At 36.3% G+C, this 19026-nt stretch overlaps 1 protein-coding gene and 1 non-coding gene across 5 annotated transcripts in view; one reads left to right on the forward strand and one right to left on the reverse strand.

Annotated features, from left to right (window-relative positions):
- AFG2A (AFG2 AAA ATPase homolog A) overlaps positions 1-19026 on the forward strand; it is a 337003-nt gene that overhangs the window by 274794 nt on the left and 43183 nt on the right. The window lies entirely within an intron of this gene.
- On the reverse strand, positions 14573-14679 carry LOC112063786 (U6 spliceosomal RNA). The gene has a single exon (XR_002891173.1). It is a non-coding gene; the product is annotated as a U6 spliceosomal RNA (small nuclear RNA).

Below are 19026 nucleotides of genomic sequence, written 5' to 3' on the forward strand. Positions count from 1 at the left end.
TTTTGTCTGTTATGAGAATTGCTACTCCAGCTTTCTTTTGATTTCCATTTGCATGGAATATCTTTTTCTATCCCCTCACTTTCAGTCTGTATGTGTCCCTAGGTCTGAAGTGGTTCTCTTGTAGACAGCATATATACAGGTCTTGTTTTTGTATCCATTCAGCCAGTCTAGGGGCTTTTTGATACAGCAGCTTCCAACCAGTTATACACATCTCTGAACTTTGATTGCTTTACCCTGTCACATGGAAATGGTGTACAGCTTGCCCTACTGTTTTCTCATAGAGATCATAAAAATGAGATTAAGATATCATGTAAGCACTCTGAAATACAAAAGACTTGGCAGAGAGATTTTATTATTATCTTTTAAGATTTGGGAAAATTATCTCATTCTACAAAGATTCTCTCATAAAAACCATAAAGGGACAGCCAGTCTGCCCTTAATAGTAAAAGTATACTCTCAACAAGAATAGCAAGACCTCTGTGAAAATGTGAAAATTTTAAGTATGGCAAATAAATATTTTTTCTGTCCTTAGCAACTCTTTACTTAGGCTGTTTTTATTTACAGAGTAAAATTCCATTAAACTATTTGTGCAGCTTTTCTACATGTATTTCTTAAGAAAAATTTGGACTGTATATTCCTCAACACAGAAATGTCTTCTGAATACCACTGATATGGGTCTGTACTGGGAAATTAATACTTTCTTAAGTAAGAAGCTGTAGATTCTTTTCATTCTGAATTATCCAGCAGGCTGGTACTCCACATTCTTTTTTGCTTGCTATTATTTTTTATCTGTCTTCTGTAAAAACCAAAGAGATTAACACATAATAGATCATTAGTGGTACTCAGAGAGTCTTGTAGGTAAAGTTACATGTGGAATTGGATTTAGTATCATGTAGTCATAGCTAATAACAACAACCAAAATAAATCTCAAATCTACTCACTGTTTTTTTCAACTAGTAACTATGTATGTTTGATTTTCCCCCTTTAAATTTTTAAATTCCACTGGGGTGGAAAATCCATGTAGAAAGTAGCTTGAGAAGCAGTTAAAGTGCGTTCACCTTTAAAGTCCTGTCTGAAACAGTAATCTTTATGAGCATCTCTGTGGCATGACCATCCATTAAGTTAAAATGAACATATAGTTACTGCTAACTGACTGCTCTAGCATTTCTAGAATTTAGTTTTTGATGTGAGACCAAGGGCTGTATATGATATGTCAGTTTACAGGAAGTAGGCAGGAAAAGAAACCATAAATCTTTCACTTGAGTTGAGTGAAGTGGAAGAGTAGTTAGCAAGGTATAAATATGCCTTTCTCACTTTGAAGTAATTCATGGTAGTAACACAGAAATGCAAAACAAAAAGCAAAGCCAATGAGGTCCTGTCTGGCTGAAAGGTAAAAACTCACTTGGTGCCAGGAATTATTGTACCAGCTTACTAGTTCTTATGTAGTACATGCCTAATTCAGTCTGAAATATAAGCAAATTCATTTCTGATTAATTTTTATATTAGATTTTCTAAAAATAGTCACAGAGAAAGTAGCAGAAAATTCTGTCCCTCAGTTTACATTTTTATGTCCCATATTGCTTGGGTGAGGGAAGGGTATCTTACTGTGGTCCTAGTTATAATCAGTATATTATTACAACTTCATAGATATTTATTCCAGAGCCACATCTTAGTAGTTCTAGGGTTTTCAATTTGGACAAGACAGGTTTGTTCCACATTTTTTGTTTTGGGTGGACGGTTTGGTCTGAATATTTAAGTAATTCACCCAGGTGCCTTATTGTTTGAGGAAAAATATTATCTTTTTAAAGTCTCAAAATCAATAGGAAATTTAAGATAGATTAAATTTAGCTTCACATAAAATATAAGATCTCTCTCATCTTTTCTTCTATCAGAATTAAAATGGACAACAATGTTTGAAAGCCAAAATTAGTTTTGATCTTTTTTTTTTTTTTTTTGGCTGCATTGGGTCTTCATTGCTGCAAGGGCTTTCTCTAGTTGCAGTGGGCGGGGGCTATTCTTCGTTGCGGTGAGCGGGCTTCTCATTGCGGTGGCTTCTCCTGTTGCGGAGCACAGGCTCTAGGCGCCCGGGCTTCAGTAGTTGTGGCACATGGGCTTAGTTGCCCCGAGGCATGTATGGTCTTCCCAGATTGGGGCTCGAACCCGTGTCCCCTGCTGTGGCAGGCAGATTCTTAACCACTGCGCCACTGGGGAAGTCCCTGATAGGTTTTTAAATAGTAAAACAAATTCAAAGCTTGAACCTCAGTCATCTGATACCTACAGGCTCAGTGCTTTACCACTGATGTAACTAATTTATTTCTTCCCCCAGCAAGGCCATATCCTTAAGCACAGAACCTACTACATAGTACATACTTAACAAACACTTAATAAACTGAAAAAAAGTTAGATTTAGGAAAAATAGACTTTCCCTTCTCATTTGTCATAGAGAAACTTTCTTGTAGCAATGTACCCTGCTATAGGCACAGCCTCTTTTTTCAGAGTTGGGGTGTCTCTGTGGGCACTTTTGGTATAAAAATGAAACTCCTGACTCAGTTAATTGTCTTCACGGGAGAGTAGTATATTCAGTATTATATAAAATTAATTTTATTTGACTGTACAGTATCAGCTATACGAACAAGAATTTGGCTGGGGTGAGCCAGAAATGAGGAAATTGCTGACACTGTTTTTTAGAAACATAAAATGTTTATTTTAACTGTAGTGAATATTTTATTTTTATTTCTAATTAAAAAGTTGTTTAGAATGTTTAGGATGGGGATGATACTGGCATTCATTAAAGGACTGGGATAGGAGGGTTAATTTTTAAAAATATTTTCTTGTCACCTGGTGCTTTTGCCAGGTCAACATTGTTCTGTAAAAACTTACAGACACCCAAAGTTTGAAGTAGCTCCTTCTATCCTTCTGAGTTACTTCATTTTCCCCCCTTGGAGAGGGTATACAGGGAATTAAAGCATTATTTTAATCCTCAGGAGAGTCCCAAGAGGAAGTTTGTCACCAGCTGAAAAGGGAATGTGGTCCCTAGGGGTCAAGCAGCCTCTAAGGAACGGCTGAAGCAGGCAGCATCCTTCAGCCATCTCTGCTGCCTGCTGCTCCCCTGTGGCCAGAACCTCATTGTCTTTGGCTTCTTGGCTGTAGCTCCCAGTTAATGGAAAAACATGTTGCCATTTAAAAGCAGATGGGAATGCACTTCAGGAGGAAATAAAAAGTCTTTTTTGGTTATAGCTATTGTTTTCTTTTGCCTTTGATTTTTGTTTTTTAAGTTATTTGTAGCAGATTCCACTTCGTGTATTTGTCTTACATCAAATTATCCTAGTTCCTTTAAGAAAACGTTTATCTTACCCACTGACAGGAAATCAGCAGTCACAAATATATGCATATGAAGCCATGGCTGGGCCCATTACCCATGTGCCATGTGCTTGAGGATGGAGGTGATGAATAAGATACATAATTTCCTCTCTGTATAGGAATTTGCTGACACAGGCTGACAATTAATATCTAAAATTTGGATTGAATGTTTATTTGCATTTGGGTGTTATCCTCCTTTTAGTGATTATCTCATTAAAACTGACAAACTCTCTAAGAGCCAGGTATCAGCTGTACATTTTATAAATAATATAGGCAATGATAGCATTTATTTCATATATCAAGATTTGAGAATTCAACTTTCAAGAGAGGCAATAAAGTAGGGGGAAAAAAAGAATTTTAATGCTGCAGTTGAGTAGACTTTTAATCGAATTGTAGCTCTTTTCTCTCTGGGTGGTTACAGGCAAGTTATTTAACTTCTTTGAACCTCAGTTTCCTCATTTATAAGATATCTATGTGACTGAAATTGTTTTGAGGGTTAAATGAGATAATAAATGTAAAAGCACCAAGAAACGAGGCCTCACACATAAGGAGTGCTTCATAAATGTTATTTCCCTTCATCTTTTCCTCGTTTTATCAGTTCAGTATTTATATTTACCACTACAGTATTGGATGATACTGCCATAAGGAAGTTTTCATTGTCTCAATAACCAGATCATTTATCTGAAATTATTATTTATAATAATTGAGTTTGCCTCTTAGTCTTTTCTTCAGAATGTAAAAATCTACTTTATATGGTGATTTTTAGGGTCATCTTATGAATCTAGCTCTAGCAATTTGTTAGAGTTAAATTAATTTCACATTAATTTTTCAAAAAGCTTTAACTTCATGTAAATTTAGTGTACTTATCTCTATTTTACTAAAGTGATGTGTCTTGCCCTGAATTCTGTTTTGTAGTCTAGGCCTTCCTGGGTCTCCTAATAGCTCAAGGTCTTCATGCCAGCTTGACATGAAAAAATCACCTTCCAGTGTGCCTCTTTAATTCAAGAAGCGTTCCTTTCACTGTGCTTGAGTTATTACAGCTAATAAAGGGAGAGATTTAAATTATTTTCTATCTTGCTGATTATTATTCCTTCTGATGGCCTCTCTCTTTTCTCCTACCCAGTGAAAACAGAAGGATCAATTATAACCACGTAGGATATCTGTACTCTTCCTACATGAAGTCTCTTGTGACTGTTTTCCCTAATCTAAAAATCAGGATCAATGTACTAGAACCTGGCATAGATTGACTGTATATGACCAGCCTAACAACATATCTAAGATAGGACTGAAGATCCTAAGGCAGGACAGTACACGTTTTGGCCTGGTCTCAGGCTCCCTGGGTAGTGCTGGTAGAGAGCAGCTAGCAGCGGTGTTCCTATCTCAGAGTGAAGCAGGGCACTGCAGGACTTAGCAACCTCCTGTAGACACACATGCAATCTGCTTGTCCCGCCTTATCAGAAACTGCCCTATGAAGTCATGCTGCTGTTACCAGCTGGTCTGCTGTTCTTATTTGAGATCTTTGTTCTCTCTACTCTTTCTTGTGCATTTACCCTAAAATTCTATATCTATAGCCCAGAATTTCAAAGTACTCTTTGTTTATACAACCTACTGAAATCACTGCTTTGTCATAAAACCATCATGACAACCCCACCCAGAAATGGCTTCTCCTTTTGACCTCCTTTACTCTGATTTCTGTTTTACTTGTTTAGCTCTTAGGATATTTTTGTGGTTATTTTAATATGAGCAGCCGCCTCATGTCCCGTCCCCTTCCCTCCACCCCCACCCCCCACAAACAAACTGTAAGATTCTCTATGGCAGAAACAAGGTTTTCTACTTCTTGGAGTCCAGCAAAGCAACCACTCTGTCCACTGAATCAGTGGACATTAATGTTGGATGGATGATTTATGTGTTGACTCTCAGTAATTCTGATGAACAAAAATAACAGTTTCAATGTTCACTAAAGTGACACTTCTGGTTTTAAACTTTTTTCTTTTTGATATACGTTATCTGAGTGCCTAATACTATGAGAACACCGCTGTAGCAAAAGAACTAGAGCCAAGCAAAAACAATTGATTTGTCTGAAGTCCCACAGCAAATAAGTGACAGACCCAGAACCAGAACCTGGATCTTTCAACTCCTCCTGAAAGACTCTTCCTGCCTCTGAGTCAACAGAAGAATCTTTGAAACTGTTTCTTCGTTCCCCTTAACATCTCTGAATCTTTGATAAAGATTTGCCTGCTCTTGTGGACAGTGGATATGAAACATCTTTACATTTTTTTATATGTACTTTTCTGACAGTTGTCTTTAGCTACCTCGATGTCATCTTTGCAAAAATTGTAAGCTACTTGAAGTTAGGAACTATGTTTTTCTTTATTCACTTACAGTATTTCCCAGGTATTGTGAAGAAGGTCTTCAGTTTAGAGGGAAAGACATATAAACAACTAAGTTCTGTATAATGCGTTTTATGTGGCATGATGTAATGGTGTGCAGAATACTAGGGGAGAAAGAAGAGGATATAACTCACACTAACTGGGATTGAGGGCGGGGATAGTTGATCTGAGTCTTAATAGGTGAATAGGAGTTCCCAAAGTAGAGTAGGGCTGGAAAGGGGAGCGTTCCTGGCATACAGAAAGGCAGAGATGCATAAAAGAACACAGTGTGTTGTGAATTCAGCTAAAGGTTAAAATATGAGTAGAAAGAGTCTGAGCGTGGAAGTAGTAGGTGATAAAGCAGAAAAAGCAGGTCAGACAAATGTAAAGGACCTTGCACATCATCTGGACTTGTTTTTCTCCTGTAAGCCGTGGAGAACCATTGAAGAATTTAATGAGAAATATTGTGGTCAGATTTGTGTTTTTGAAAGATTGGTGGCATTTGTGTCCAAGGCCACCACTAGCTTAGCCTATGGAGCACCTTTACGTGAATTAGAAAAAGATGCTCCTTTACCCCATTTGGTGACAGATTCCTGCGAGGCCAGAAGGCTTGTCAAGCAGAATGTGAGCTTTCATGAAAGTCCCTATTTCATTAAGTCCTGATTCACGCCCTCAGCTGGGCATCCTTGTATAGGCACACCCTTCACGTGTGTACAGGGTCGTCTCATTGTTTGGCTTTATCCACCTTTAAATATGCCTCACAGTGCCTACGAGCACAGTACCTCTTTTAAAGTTTATATGTATTCACCAAATAAATAAATTTAGATTTTAATCCCAAGTAGATAAACTACTTTCTGTGACTTTAAGATTTGCCTCATGAGCCCTTGGACAAATCTGTTTTGTGAATGGGATAAATGCGAATTTAAAGATGTCTTTTGTACCACATTAGCACGTTAAACCTGCCATGAGGTGCAGCACCTGATATGAATGGCCAAAATATTAAAAGTCAGGTGGATTTTGTCTTCTGAGCCATATTACCACTTGTAACTTTGAATATAAGCTCCTAGGGCAAATACCTTATCTCTGCAGCTCTGTTCAATGGCTAAAATGTAGCTACCCTGTTGTAAATGAATCATGATAAAACCTTCCAGAGCAAAAATCAGATACACTAAAAGCTTATATTTAGACTGTAACTTTTAAGCCAGTCCTCCACCCCTCTCCCTTACCGTTTGGTAAAAACCAAGACCTAGACTTCAGTCCCATCTTGACCATTTACTGCAGTTTTAGTTTGGCCAAATCAGTTATCATCTCTAGAGCTCAGTTCTCGTATTTTAATAAGGGAGTAGAAAGAACGATCTTTATGATCCTTTCTCGTGCTAAAAACGTGTGCCTATATACCTGTCATAGATTAGATTAATTGTATAAGGAATTCTTTAGGGGGTGGACCTCCAGGGACATATAACATGGTTCTGTTTTCCTTACAATGCTTCTAGAAACCTGGGATCTTGGGGTTGTGGTCAGTGTCTCTGAATACTTGCTTCTGTGGCCTAGAGATCCTAATCATGGCACCAGAGGACAGTTCATAGAATTCGGATTTTAATCAAATTCTCCCAGGAATTCCCTGGCAGCCTAGTGGTTAGGACTCCGTGCTTTCACTGCGGAGGGCCCCGGTTCAATCCCTTGTCTGGGAACTAAGATCACGTAAGTTGCATGGCATGGCCAAAAAAAAAACAAAACAAAACTCCTTAGCAAACTTTAACAGTTTTCCACTGAATGGAAATGAAAGTTTTCATTGCTCAGAGATTCCCATGCCCAGTGATTTTTTTTTTTTTCCTAATACTTTTGGTTTTTCTGCTTTTCAACTTCCTTAAGAACAGCAAGTCAAGTTCAATGTCTGTGATTCTGGAGATGTTAGGATAAAAAGTCTTACAAAACGGAAATATGCATCAGCCCACTTTTTCCCTAGACTCTTTGTTAGGAAAGTAAGAAAAAGCTACAAAGTTATAATGTTCATTTTAACTTACAGTTTTTAAAATTTACAGCTTATGGAAATGTAACATTCTCTATATTTCCAAACATGAACTTCTACTTAAATTGGCAATAAAAAGAACCTTAATTCAGCTTACCTGAGGTCTATTTTAGTTAGGATGTTTACACCAAGCAAATCATCCTCCAGAACACCTTGTGCTGTCATACCTGTATTACTGACTCCTTGCCAGGTGTTTAAAACTACTGTCAGATTACAAGAAGCATTAGTCAGAAAGGAAAAGAATATTGAATGAGAGGCTGGCTGGCAACAAACTTAATACAGCATTTTATTACTGAAAGTATAAAGTACTGAAGCCCCTTTATAAAGAGAAGCAGTATATCAAGGCAACAAGTTCATCAAGACCTACCTGATAATCTAGTCCCCAAGCCTGGTATCCAGGCTAAATAAGTATCTATGAAGAATTACTCAGGCCAATAATAATGGCATTTTAACATCCCACCTTGTTTCTCCTCTTCCAAATTCTCAGTCTCTCTATTGACTCATGCTGGTTCTCCAGAATTTTTGTACAGACATTTAATCTGTGCTTCTTCATCTTCAAATGTGTGATAAATTTGGGGGGGTTTCTACCAACTTGAAAGGAACTCATGATTTTAAAAAGATGTGTAGGGGGCTTCCCTGGTGGCGCAGTGGTTGAGAATCCGCCTGCCGATGCAGGGGACACGGGTTCGTGCCCCGGTCCGGGAAGATCCCACATGCCGCGGAGCGGCTGGGTCCGTGAGCCATGGCCGCTGAGCCTGTGCGTCCGGAGCCTGTGCTCCGCAACGGGAGAGGCCACAACAGTGAGAGGCCCGCATACCACACACACAAAAAAAAAGATGTGTAGGGACTTCCCTGGCGATCCATTGGTTAAGACTTTGCCTTCCAATGCAGGGGCTGCGGGTTGGATCCCTGGTCGGGGAGCTAAGATCCCGTGTGCCTCGAGGCCAAAAAACCAAAACATAAAACAGAAGCAGTACTGTAACAAATTCAGTAAAGACTTTTAAAAAACGGTCCACATCAAAATTAATTAATTAATTAATTAATTAAAGACTTGTAAAGCATGGTACTAATTCTGTAGTATAGATTCTGGTAGAGTTGGATATTTTCGTTTGGTTATTTGAGGTGAAGGTAAGCTAATTTCTAATAATGATCCTAATTGATCTGTATACGAAAAGTATGCCACCAATGTAAGTGAAAACTTTTTCTTCTTTTATGAACAGTTTTTACTATGTGAAACTGCATTACAGTTAAGCAAATGAGTTATGGAATGAGAAATATCTAAATCCAAATGCCAGGTCTGACCATTTCCTAGATTGTGACCAGTTTCCTTATTATGTAAATTATGTGAGAGATCTCTCCTTTATAGATCTGTTGTCCAGAATAGATGAAATGATTGATATAATAAGTAATATGTATACTTATCCTAATACATAGAGCAAGTGCTCAATAAATCATTTTTGTTATATTTTTTATAAATCAGCAAAATCAATTTAATTGATATCTAATATAAGAATTTACAATTTGCTTAATTTTTCCATATTTTGTTGCCTTATATTTTATGAATACTCATGAGTGTTTCATGTGTATGTCATGTTTTTAGTTTTGGTGGTGTAGTCTTTAAATGCAAACTATATTTCATACTTACATGCAGCATTTATTTCAGCTGATTTATATTTATAAACATCTGTAATTCCTATCTTTATTTGTTCCTTTTTTTTTTTTCTTCCGTACGCGGGCGCCTCACTGCTGTGGCCTCTCCCTCCGCGGAGCACAGGCTCCAGACGCGCAGGCCCAGTGGCCATGGCCCACGGGCCCAGCCTTTCCGCAGCATGTGGGATCCTCCCAGACCAGGGCACGAACCTGCGTCCCCCGCATCAGCAGGCGGACTCCCAACCACTGCGCCACCAGGGAAGCCCTATTTGTTCCTTTTTAAGCATGTGTACTATTTTTTTGCTTTCAAGTGTAAAGCTAATGTTTATTTTCAAACTGTCTACATAATATCCCTATTTTAGTATATCTGTTAAGGTAATAACTAGTTCCTTGCATACGACTTAAATTTTTTTATATAAATTTATTTATTTTATTTACTTATTTTTGGCTGCGTTGGGTCTTCGTTGCTGCGCGCGAGCTTTCTCTACTTGCGCTGAGCAGGGGCTACTCTTCTTTGCCGTGTGCGGGCTTCTCATTGCGGTGGCTTCTCTTGTTGCGGAGCACAGGCTCTAGGCGCACAGGCTTTAGTAGTTGTGGCTCGCGGTCTCTAGAGCGCAGGCTCAGTAGTTGTGGCCCACGGGATTAGTTGCTCCGCGGCATGTGGGATCTTACCAGTCCAGGGCTTGAACCCGTGTCCCCTGCATTGGCAGACGGATTCTTAACCACTGTGCCACCAGGGAAGCCCACGACTTAATTCTTTAATGTAAGTTTTATTAATTAAAAAGAAAAAAAATAGTGAACCTAGCATTTTTACTAGAACGATGATTTAGGAAATACGCATACCTAATTCCTATGCCCTTTCATTTTAGCTAAGGGTTGAACCCGAGTGCTTAGGTAAGTCTCAGAAATCGAACGCTAAGGACAAAAGTACTGCAGGTATGTCATGTGGTGTTTGACGGTGACATAGGGATTTTCTTATTCTTCATCCTCAAGAGACAGTAACTCTGAGTTCTCAAAGGTATTCTATTAAAATGTTGCTAAAACTCTATAAAATAGTTGTTTAGAGTTGCACTGCAGTCATTAAATTGTTCTTAAACATAACCTCTGCTGTGTTTTAAGGATTTAAAAACTGAATCTAATCTTGCCTTAGGCTTGAAAGAAAAGTAGAAAGAATTAAGATTTGCATGTCTCTCTTTTGTTTTGTTTTGTCTATGTTTTTAACCTCCAACTATTATTTCTGGTGTTCTTTAATAATAGCTAGCTCTCTTTTTGCTTAAAATCTGGAAAATGGGTTTTGCTTTTATATTTGTAGGAAAGTTCCCCTGTTCATTTAGAAGGAAAAAAAGAATTAGGTATAATCCACATGCCACTTTTATGATTTTGAAAGTTCCAAATCATAAATTAGTCATTTTCTCTTTTTCTTCAGAATTACAAAAAAAAAAAAAAAAAAAATCACTTAAACTGTTTTTGGCATTGGGACAAGACCTTCTTTCAGTGATAGCAAAAGTAGCCCCTTGGCATATTTTTATTCACTTTAAAAGAATCCTTAAGGAGTGGTTTTATATTTAAAAGCAAGAATTGTATTTAGTTTGCCTAGCATTAACTTCTTGCCAGAATTCTTAAAAATATGAAAGGTCAAACAAACACTCTGAACAATAGTAGTCCGCAGCGTTTCTTTTTTCTTTTCTTCTCTGTGTCATAAATCTGGTCAGAACTGGAGTTTAGGGGGGAGATGAATCAAAAGTTGTCAATTCAAAGTGAACTTTCTTGTTGTACAACTGAATTGGTCATAGTGGGCATGAAGTTTGCATGCATGCAGGCATTTCATTCATGGCTTCTACCATTTCATTCATGGCTTCCTTATAGTTTAATAGTAGACGTTTATGCTATAAAATTAATAGTGTGCACCTGCTGTGTACAGCACAACAAAACTTTTTGCCATGTCTAGTTTATTTTTGAACCCTGTAGGTATAGATAGTTTCATGAGTAAATTATACCCTCAGTGCTTTTAAATTACATATTTTAAAGAAATATTTGTTTACAAAATTTTAGAGCAGTTATTATATAAAGCAAGTTACATTAATATTTTCATTCACTTTGTACTTGTATATAAAACTATAAATCAATAATTGAATTTTAGGAACATAATAAAATAACTCAAATAAGTATAAGACTTCGTTGATATTATACAACATTCTAAATTATGTAAAAATTAAAACATATCGAAGTCCAACTGGAACATGATCTAGCTTATTATAAAATCTGGTTTAATGTGGGCATGTCTTGGATCCTACCCCAAGTGGTTTCTCGCAATTAGTACCCTAAAACCTCAATATAATAATTTTTTCTATAATAATATCTTATAGCATAAAGTAATATATAACTATGTTCTGTATTATTTTGAACTTTTATTTTTGCTCCTCCTGTAGTGATATATCCTGAGGACCTCCAAGGCCTAAATATAACTTTTACAGGTGTTTGAAGAATCAGGTGACTTGCTGGCTGAACCAGCTACATCTGTAAAGCTTTGTTTAAATATACCTCTACATGTAAACTGATCACTCCTTATAAGCTAACCACCCATGAAGACTATGTTTTCTTCTTTGGTAGACAATACTTTAGGTGATCAATATATAATCCACATTTATAGTCATATAATAGGCAAAATGTAGAATAAAGTAGAAGAGAATGTTTCTCTCATTTTATGTGCTTCACAGAGAGACCCACAGGCTGATTGGGAAAAAAAAACAAAACAAAAAGAGAGTGAGAGAGAGAGGTCTTAGTGCCTAATAAGCTTGAAGTTTTCTTTCCTCTTTTTCCTGATAGTAATTGCTTATAATTTTTTAAGGAGTCACTATGAACTAAATTCTGTCCCTGCAAAATTCACATGTTGAAGCCCTGACCCCCAACGTGGCAGTATTTGGAGATAAAGCATATAAGGAAAGGAAGTAACTAGGATTAAATGAAGTGATAGAGTAGGGTCCTAATAAAGCATCCTGAATGTACAGTGGAAAGGCCACGTGAGGTTACTATGATATTTGCGGCTGTCTGCAAGATAGGAAAAGAGCCCTCACCAGGAACTGACCATGATGGCATGCAGTCTCAGACTTCCAGCCTCTGGGTTGTGAGAAAATAAATTTCTATTGCTTCAGTCACCCAGTCTATGGTATTTTGCTATGGCAGCCCAAGCTGACTAAGACAGAGTCCATTACACCTCACATCATTGTAGCACAGATCATGTTCTATTTTTTACTTCTTTTTTTCTAACTAATAAAGATGATTTCTGTAATTTGTAGTCATTAATTTCATCCTGAATTGTCTTTGAGAATCAGATGAGTATAGGCAGTTCCTAGTTTACAAAAAGTTTATTCTAAGTTGCCTTTGGAGAATTCAAAATAACATTTATTTCAAGCAGTGCTTCCAGAAGCATTGGTGGATAGTTTCCAAGCTAGCCCCCTGACATGTCTTACACCCTAGTATAGGTAACCTAACAGTAGTAGGCATAAGTTTTAGATCCTGGAGGAAGGAGAACGTGCACTATTAGAGCCAACCAAAGGAAAAGGGGAGTTTTTTTCTTTTTCTTTTCTAGGCACAGAGCCAGTCCTATGCAAGATTAGGTTAGACAAAGTTTGTCATCGCTTTATCTCTTTGTATAGCTTTTCACCCTTCATCTTCTAAGATCCCCAGCATCCTCTTGACCTACTTTTCTGAGTTCTTTATTTTGACAATCTCAATCATTTGTCTGGCTGGACCAGTCTGATTAAATCAATTCACTACATAATGCCAAATAATCAAGAACACTTCCAGAGGTATCTGCATTTTTAAAAAATTTTACTTTCCCAAATGAATCTTTTATCTGGTGGATTTTGGGGTTATATTTTTAAAAAGTGAATAGAAAAGAACTCAGAAGTATTCTAGTCTACTTTCTATAGCTTTTCTTGCTCTTTAACCCTTTACCTTTCCTCTTCTGCTGACTTTCAAGGTACTTAAAGGGTTTTACAAGGCTCCTTGTAAAAAAGGATTTATTCTACACCAAAAATTTTTACACATTCATTGAACATAAACAAATTTATAATTTGCTGAAAGGACTTCCAATCTTTTCTGTTATATGCAATTACATTTTCACATGGTTATACTAACATTGCATGACACATTTTATTGACTCCATTGTATCAGTCTACTCTCATCTTAAACACTGCTATTCCATTTTACTGAGCCTTATTAGCATCAGGGACTTCGGAGTGGAAGCTGAAAGGAAGGTAATAGTAATAGAAACTTCTGTAGTAAGTGATTCTGTAATTGGAAAATATTTATATTTTAGAGAATAGTTTAAAGCTGACTCTAAAAACACCAGGGTTCTTTGAGGTTGTCTCAAGGCCAGGTCATAGGAGCAAACAGGAGGAAGGATCCTAGGTCCCCGCACCTGGACTTCATTGGGGGGAGCAGCTCCACTTAATCTGTAAGATTTTGTTTTATAACAGGGATTTGTCTCTAAAAAATTTTTGGTTTAAGGCCCCAATTTAAGAGGAAATTCATAGTTAAAAATATAAAAAACTGGGAATTTCCCCCACAAGCACCAAAAAGACAACTGAGTTAAAGAATAAAATTAATAACCAATTTCTGCTCCTTGTAAGAAGTTTTTCTTTGTTAGACATTTTTATATAAAATTTTTGGAAATGTATTAGAAGGCATCAATTAAAGAATTTCCAAAGAAAAATATTTATAAATATTTGGTCACCAATTCTTAAACATGACCCCTAAAACTAGGACATACATGCTTAAGATCATATTTTTCTAGTATTTGTATACAAAATCTGAAAAGTACCATTTTCTATTAACAAAGGACCAAAATTCTCTCTTTTTTTTTAAGTGATGCATTTTTATAACTTGAAAGCTATATATGGGAATCATATCTCCAAACATTTATCTCACTAGAAAAATTAGAACTATTTCTTCTACATTACTAAAAGATATGCTTTTTTTTTCTTTTTTTTTTTTAAATCTTTATTGGAGTATAATTGCTTTACAATGGTGTGTTAGTTTCTGCTTTACAACAAAGTGAATCAGTTATACATATACATATGTTCCCATATCTCTTCCCTCTTGTGTCTCCCTCCCTCCCAACCTCCCTATCCCACCCCTCTAGGTGGTCACATTGCGTCTTAAAAATATGGAACGCTTCACGAATTTGCGTGTCATCCTTGCGCAGGGGCCATGCTAATCTTCTCTATATCGTTCCAATTTTAGTATATGTGCTGCCGAAGCGAGCACAAGATATGCTTTTAATAGCTAGAATTATCTCTTGCATAGCATTTTTAATTATATGTATATTTTATTAATAGATTTTATTTTTGAGCAATTTTAGGCTTACAGAAAAATAAGTGGAAAAGAGTTCCCATTTACCATCTCACCTCCTCCTCCTAATTTCCCTTATTATCTTTCATTATTGTGATACATTTATTAAAATTGTTGAGCCAGTATTGATAGAGGTGGTTTTTTTAATGATTTATTTATTTATTTATAGGCTGCGTTGGGTGTTCGTTGCTGCACGTGGGCTTTCTCTAGCTGTGGCAAGCGGGGGCTGCTCTTTGTTGAGTGCACAGGCTTCTTATTGCAGTTGCTTCTCTTGTTGCAGAGCACAGGCTTAGTTGCTCTGCGGAACATGGGATCTTCCCAGATCAGGGATTGAACCCGTCCCCTGCATTGGCAGGTGGATTCTTAACCACTGTGCCACCAGGGAAGTCCCTAGATTATTATTATTAACTAAACTCCATAATTTTTGTTAGGGTTCACTCTTGGTGTTGTACTTTCTATGGATTTTGAGAAATATATAATGACATTTGTATCCACCATTACTGTATCATATAACATAGTTTCATGGCACTAAAAATCCCATGTGCTCCACTTATTCATCCCTTCCTCCCTGACTCCAAACCCTTGATCTTTTTACTGTCTTCATAGTTTTGCCTTTTCCAGAATGCAATATAGTTGGAATCTTCTTTCACATAGCATTTTGCATTTAAGGTTCCTCCGTGTCTTTTTGTAGCTTGATAGCTCATTTCTTTTTATTGTTGAATAATATACCATTGTCTGCATGTACCACAGTTTATCTGTTCACCTGTTGAAGGACTTACAAGTTTAATGAATGAAGCTTGAATAAAGCTGCTATAAACATTTATGTGAAAGTTTTATTTATGGACATAAGATTTCATCTCTGTGGTAAATATTAGGAGTGTGATTGCTGGATCATACGTAAGAATGTGTTGAATTATAAGAAACTGACAAACTGTCTTCCAGAATGGCTGTGCCATTTTGCATTCCCAACAGTGAATGAAAGTTCTTGTTGCTCCATATCCTCATCAGCATTTGATGTTGTCAGTGTCTTAGATTTTAGCCATTTAAATACATGCATAGTGATATCTCATTGTTAATTTGCAATTCCCTAATGACATATGATGTTTAGCATCTTTTCATTTGCTTATTTGCCATCTATATATCTTCTTTGGTGAGCTGTCAATATTCACATATTTTGTCCACTTTTAACTGGGTTGTTTTCTTATTTTTGGATTTTAAGAGTTCTCTGTACATTTTGGATACCACTCCTTTATCAGATTTGTGTTGTCTAAAGATTTTTTTCTTAGTTTGTGGCTTATCTTTTCACTCTAAACAATGTCTTTCATAGAGCAGAAATTTTTAATTTTAATGAATTATCTTTTTTCTTCCAAAATACATTTAATAAGGTATTAAATATATTCTTTCTGTAAAAAAATATCTATTTGGAATCAACTTATGCTTTGTAAATGTTTATAGATAAAAACCACCATATTTGCTCAATAGTTTACTTTTGTCCTCATAATTGTGATGATTTATAACTTTTAATGGCAAGGGAGAATTATTCCCTCAAAGAACTGTTAGCCATGAAGAAAACCATTCTCTTTTGAACATTATGCTACTGTATTTGAATCAGATATTTCTGCCTGTATGAATAGAAAAACATTCCCCTCAGAAACTGGGACTCAGTACTCAACGGGAGCGGTTTTAACTTGGGCACATGCGGTATTTTACATGTAGATCATACAGTACACAATGGCAGTACTATATGGCCATGTTTTAAAACACAGGATAACTGTGCTAGGAGATGATAGATGAGGGGAGGGACCTTTTAAATGAAGAAGTACATTATAGAAAGAAGTTTTTACGTTTTTAAAGTTTTGTCTGATTCAAGAACCTTGTCACATCACACACTGGCAGTGAGGTGATGGAGTTTATATATTCAGCAATCTCTTTTTATTGGCACAATTTTAAAAATACCCTAACAAAATACTACAGTAGAGTAATACAAAGCAATCTAGGATAATTTTTCTTTTTATATTGACTTAGCTTTACCTGTATTTTGTGGGTTTTCTGTTGCCACAGTGCACATATATATATGTATGTTCACCTACACATCAAGCTCATACACAGATCACAGCAATTAGAACTTAGGACTTAGCTGAAACTAAATTATTTTTCATATCAGGCAGTTTCCCACAATTAGCAAAGTACCTTATAGGAGTCATATAGTAAACTGGAGCCATTTATTACACTATTAAAAATGCCCATAGAATGGGTTGTGCCCTACATGTTACAACAGCTTTAGAGAATGAAAGCTTGGCAATTTTAGAGAATGAAAGGAGAAGCAAATACAGTTATATTTGGGTGGCAGTAACAGATAGACTATCGTCTGGAGTCTAGTATAGATAATAAACATTCACCTTTGTTTTTCCTACTCTCCCTCTCCTACTTTCCTCTTTTTTCCCCCCAGCTTTATTGAGATATAATTGACAAATAAAAGTATAAGAAATTTAAAGTGTACAGCATGATGATTTGATATACACTGTGAAGTGATTCCCTCCATCAAGTTAATATCAATACACGTATTATGTGTGTGTGTGTGTGAGAGAGAGAAAATTTATTTTCTACTCTTAGCAAATTACAGTTATACAATACAGTATTATCAACTTCAGTCATCATATTATACATAGATTTTCAGACCTTTTATTCATCATATTACTGAAAGTTTGTACACTTCTACCAACATCTCCCTATTTCCCCAACCCCCCAGCCTCTGGAAACCACTTTTCTATTCTCTGTTTCTATGAGTTTGGCCTACCTTTTATTTATTTATATATTTTTAGACTCCACATATAAGTGATACCATGAAATATTTGTCTTTCTCTATGTTATTTCACTTGGCATAATACCCTGCCTGTTTATTCGTATCACAAATAGCAGGATTTCCTTCTTTTTAAAGACTGAGTAATATTCCATTTTATGTATATTTATAAATATATAAATATTTATATATAATATATATATATCACATTTTTTATCCATTTATCCAGAGACAGACACTTAGGTTGGTTCCATACCTTGGCTGTTGTGATTAATGCTCCAATGAACATGGGAGTACAGGTGTCTCTTCAAGATAATGCTTTCATTTCCTTTGGATATGTACCCAGAAGTGGGATTGCTGGATCGTATGGTAATTTTATTTTTAAGTTTTTTCAAGGACCCTCTATACTGTTTTCCATAGTGGCTGTATTAGTTTACATTCCCACCAACAATGTGCAAGTGTTCCCTTTTGTCCACATCCTCAATAGTATTTATCATCTCTTCTCTTTTTGATAATAGCCATCCTGACAGGTGTGAAGCGATAACTAATTATGGTTTTGATTTGTATTTCCCTGATGATTAGTCATGTTGAGCACCTTTTTATGTACCTGTTGGCCATTTGTATGTCTTTGGAAAAAATGTCTGTGTAGGTCCTTCACCCATTTTTTAATTGCGTTCTTTGGTTTTTCGCTGTTGAGTTGTATTAATACTTTGTATATTTTAGATGTTAACCCCTTTTCAGATGTATGATTTGCAAGTATTTTCTCCCATTTTAGTAGGTTGCCTTTTCGTGTGCTGATGGCTTCCTTGCTATGTAGTAGCTTTTTAGTTTGATATAGTCCCACTTGTTTATTTTTGCTTTTGTCGCCTTTGCTTTTAGTGCCAAATCCAAAACATCATCGCCAAAACCAGTGTCAAGGATCTTGCCCCCTATGTTTTCTTCTAGGAGTTTTACACTTTCAGGTCTTACATTTAATCCATTTCAAGTTGGTTTTTGTGTGTGGTGTAAGATATGAGTCCAGTTTCATTCTTTTGCATGAGAATATCCAATTTTCCCAACACCGTTAATTGAAGAAACTGTCATTTCCTCATTGTATATTCTTGGCTGCTGTATGAAAGTTAACTGACCGTATATGCATGGATTTATTTCTGGGCTTTCTATTCTGTTCCATCGATCTATATGTCTGTTTTTATGCCAGTACCATACTGTTTTGATTACTTTAGTTTTGTAATATAGTTTGAAATCAGCAAGTATGATGCTCCAGCTTCGTTCATCTTTCTCAAGATTGCTTTGACTATTCAGAGTCTTTTGTGGTTCCATACAAATATTAGGGTTGTTTGTTCTATTTCTGTGAAAGGTGTCACTGGAATTTTGGAGGGGATTGCACTGAATCTGTAGATCACTCTGGGTAGTGCGGACATTTTAACAGTACAAATTCTTCCGGTCCATTAACACAGTATATC

Source organism: Physeter macrocephalus, chromosome 7, assembly GCF_002837175.3.
Source record: "Physeter macrocephalus isolate SW-GA chromosome 7, ASM283717v5, whole genome shotgun sequence".
Classification (NCBI taxonomy): domain Eukaryota; kingdom Metazoa; phylum Chordata; class Mammalia; order Artiodactyla; family Physeteridae; genus Physeter; species Physeter macrocephalus.